Source organism: Octopus bimaculoides, chromosome 3, assembly GCF_001194135.2.
Source record: "Octopus bimaculoides isolate UCB-OBI-ISO-001 chromosome 3, ASM119413v2, whole genome shotgun sequence".
Classification (NCBI taxonomy): Eukaryota; Metazoa; Mollusca; class Cephalopoda; order Octopoda; family Octopodidae; genus Octopus; species Octopus bimaculoides.
Window position 1 is genome coordinate 62518526 of NC_068983.1, and position 4966 is coordinate 62523491.

Here is a 4966-nt window from a genome sequence, read left to right on the forward strand (position 1 = left end):
TATATATATATATATATATATATATATTTATTTATTTATTTATTTATGCGTTTCAGCCAAGTGGCTGTGGTCATGCTGGAGCACCACCGTGACTTTCCTTCTTTATGCTCTGCTCTCTTCACGTTCCTTGCATGGCTCTTCTCCTGCACCTGATATAATCCAAAACTGTGTCTCATTTCGAGCCATTGGTTCGTCTGGTATCGTGGAGAGGAAAGCATAGAGTTTTGTTTTGAAGACCTCCACATCTGTGTCTTGCAGGTCTCTCAAATGTATTAATACATGCATGAGAGACCGATTGTTGAAACTGGCACCTGTATGTACCCATGCATGGGTTGATATATAATATTTATTATAATAGACTGGGTATATAGGCATGTGCATACTTGAGTGTATGGATGTTGTAAGTGAGTGTGCATACGTGTATGTGAGTGTACCTAGGTGTATATGTATATACATATATTTATATGAATGTGTGTATAAGCATGTATATGTATGGTGAATTTTTGTGTGTATGAATGCATGAGCAAATTGTAGTATTTTGTAAGTATTTTAATAATTAATTTTAAATTGTAATTATTAATTCAATTAGTTGATATTTACTTTTACTTATTTAATTGAGCACTAGGCTGACTGATTTATAGATTGTTTAGCCAATTAGCTGTGAAATTAGCTGTCTGGTGGGCTAGTCAGCTCACTGATTAGATGCACTGAATGGTCGACCAACAGTCTCCAATTTAGGCCACTGACTCTAGTTATTACCTCCCCTTAGCCATAAATATTTCCCTAATTTTCCTACGGAATATATTCTTTTCGTTGTTTTTATTAATTTCACATTCCTATCTAAAAAAAAAAAAACAACTTTTGGACCCCCCCCCCTCCAGCCGTCTTATTTCCTAAATATCTGAATAGATTTCTCTCTTAACATTTATTCCATAATATTTATCTTTTAAATCTAGTATATACTATCCTAAGCGTTTTAGGGCTCCTTACAACCTACACCATTTTCCCAAACAAAAGACCGGCTATTGAGACCATATAACGGTCTCAATAGCCAGTCTTTTGTTTTTAAATTTCAACTGACCAATTATATCGAACGTTAGACCTTGACCTATCTCACTTCGTACAACAGGTAGAAGGGCTTAACCAACTACTAGTAAAGGAAAAATTACATTTAATCAATTAGCACTTTATAATGATAAATACAATTAATTAGTACTATAAACATAATTTTTAAAAAATATTATGATTAATTTAAAACCTTAATGCAACTTCACACCTTCTCCGACTAAAACCTATTGGCGTATCCCACTATTATTTTTATTTTATTATTTATCCAACCTACCCTCCCCCCGTACAAAGGATTAACCCACCAATTACTATTTTAAGTTTAGTCATTTACTTAAAATCCCAAGGAGATACACAAGCAAAATGGTATGATTACAACCATATTCAACTTTTCGTTTTTCTTCTCTAGGCTCTTCTGTTTTTTATTTATTCTTCACTCTGACGAAGCTCCAGGCTTCAGATTGGTTTTATTACCAAATATGATAAATATTTTTAGCATATCAATGGCAATACTATACAACAGTGGAAACAGAAACAGCTGTTAGATGGAATGCAGTCTATTTGTATTGAATTAATAAATAATAATTAATGTATGTCAATTGTTGTTCATCAATATTTTTCCATTTTCTGTTTTCTTTAAATTTTGATTCTTGATAAACTCATGTTTAACCTTGTCTTTACCTATAATTTATGAACATAATATGCTTGCATGTGTATGCCTATGGTTAAACATAGGTAATATACCGGTAGCATAATGGATACTTCAATCCCTTAGACGGTTATTTTAACCTCTCACTCAGCTAACTTATACATAAATACACACACACATACACACACATATATATATATATATATATATAATTCATAATATAGGCATTAACTATAGTATATTGTGTTATGACACCTGTCACTGGTGGCTACAGTAAACATTACTTGTTCAAAACCATTCATATTCTGCCAATTTATTTCCGTTTCTTAGTTTACTAGTTCCAACCAATGGGTTGTGACCTCGGGCTGAATTTCAAAGCGTGATTTGCTAGAAAGAACAGTCAAGTCTTTCTCAAATTATATCCCTCCTTGAATGATATTACTATGCTGATTTACCTGCACGTCGAGAAAATATCTTGGTTGTAACCGGACTACATTCGAGCAGAGGTTTGCTCATTCATGACTTATTTAGAGTAAGCAACAGCCACAGCAGCAACAATAGAAACAACAACAACAGCAGCAGCAACAATATCAACTGTAACTACAACAAACAAAAGAGGGATTAAAATAAATGTGTCTTGGTTTAGATTTACAGATCTTTACGCGAAATGTTCTTTACACGTCTCAAATCGACAACAAACAAGCAGAGTGGCTGAAATCGATCAAATTCTCCCTGAAAATTTGTAGTTCTGTTAGAAATCAATATACATTAAATAATTTTCTGGAGCTTGAAGCGATTCAACATCACTACACTAAGAAGACTAACATCCATCCATATTTGTGATCAGGTTCTGCAATATCTCAAGGTTCAAAAGCCCACAGATCTTCAATGCCCTGCTACAAAAATTAAGAAACCTACACCATGTGGATGTAAATGTCTTCAAAAACGAACAGATGAGGGCAGCGGTGTCAAACTCCCTCATACACCAAATGAGCCAACAACCAGAACAAAGGAACATACAGGAGTGGTGATGTGAAATCCTACCCCACTGAAAAATCACGGTGGTGATCCAGTATGACCGCATCTGCAAGGCAGAAACAACGCACAGAAGATAAAAGAATATATATATTTAAATCTTTTACTTCTTTAATTCATTAGATTACATCCATACTGGGGCACTGCCTTGAAAAGTCTTGTCGAATAAATCGAACCTAGTGCTTACTTTTTGAGTTTCCGTTTGCCAAATCCACTTACAAGTCTTTGGTAGGTGCGTATCTATAGTAGAAGACATTTGTCCAATCTGCCAGGCAGGGAGAGACGGGCTTTCATAAAGTTTCCATCTACCAAATTCACTCACAAGACATTGGTCGACACTGGGCAATAGTTAAAATCAATTGCCTACAATGTCCCACAGTAGGTCTTACATACCAGTTAAGCGTTGGAGTGCACTTATTCACTAACCGCTTCATAATGAAAAAGAAAAAAAAAAAAAATTGTGGTCTTGAGTATAAATCAGGAGAAGTTATTAATAAAATATTAAAATGTAAGCGGCGAGCTGAGAGAAACGTTAGCGCCGCCTTGGAAAAAATGCTTAACGACATTTCTTCAGCTTTTATGTTCTGAGTTCAAATTCCATCAAGATCGACTTATCCTTTCGAGATCAGTAGAAAAAGTACCAGCTTAGTGCTGGACATCGATATAATTGACTTAGCCACTCTCTCCAATAAGATACTAAGATCTAAGGGAAATAGCCATCACACTACACGGACGATATCAAGAGACATCAGCAATATCTTCACAGGGAGCAATCATGACCACCGCCACCACTAACTAATGTTAAAACAAACATGTAGTAATGGTAGAAGGCAGCAAAATATTAGAATCGTTTGCACGTCCGACAAAATGCCTACTGGTACTTTTTGCACCAAGGTTCACCTTTCACTTTCATCAATTGGTTCCATAAAACAAGTAATAGTTGAGCAATAGGGTCAATTTATTCGACTTTCCCTGCCCCTCAGATTTCGTTTACGAAATTCGTTCCTGAAATTCAATAGAAGGGATGCGAATTCATACAAGGATGTGCAATGAGCGGAAGCTGGGTAACAACTGATGCTCTTCCGCTGGCCCTCCCCCCAGTTTGTCGCCAGTCATATTTTGCTGGCTTGCGTGTTCGTCACTCGAGACGAGACGTTTTGTATTCGAAAAGTTGTTCGGAAACCGAACTACCGCTGTGTTTGTAGTGATGGTGATGGCGGCGACGGGGTGCTGGACGTAAAACGTGACCTGACTTCTGATATGACGATGACCAAGATGCTATAGTCAAAGCTGTAACATCATTCGATCATGGGTCTGTAGCAGTCAGTATTGACCCATGAATAACCAACAACAATACCAACAGCCTCCTACACACTGGTTACCTCTCAATCAAAAACACTCTGATCCTATCCATCGTATCGCCATCTTCTACATTTTATGGTCTACAAAAGTAAGGGTTAACTTTACAGTTCCCATCAGTTTCTTATTAAAAGACATTTCGTCGACATCACCGCCGCTGACACTATCACTACTATCGTCATCTTCGTCGGTAACACCACCACCGCCGCCTCTACAGTGTCCGTCGCTGCGGCCGCGCCACTAACTTCTCTGCTCCCAACGACGACTTTCCTCACTGCTTCACATCCCTATAACCTCCAACCTCTCACTGTTGCCACTACTGCCATCGTTATCGTCGTCATAGTGATAATCAGCATCGATTTACCATCTTACGCTATTGTATTCTTCGGTGCAATATACGGCAATACAGGGAGGTTTATGGAGGAAGAAACCGATTTCGTGACTCTCAAAGCTTCAAACGAACAAGGGAGATTACTCATGTACAGCAAAATAAGGGAAACAACTCATTATAATGCAAATATACGGAAACTTGGTGAAAATGAATTGATAAATAGGCTTTATAAAGGGCAATACACACACACACACACACACGTGTACAACTACACTCAAGCCTTCTTTCTCACGCACGAGCAGGTGTGTTTGTGTATGTATATATAAATACATATACAACATATACGTATATATCTGTATATCTGATTGTACGTGTACGTGTGTGTGTGTGTGTGTGTGTATATATATATATTTCATGTTGAGAACAATTTAGGTCTTATTAGACACAAGATGTGATCTATTTCTAGCACATTGAATGTCCACGTTAGTGGTCAACGTCATATATATATATATATATATATATATATA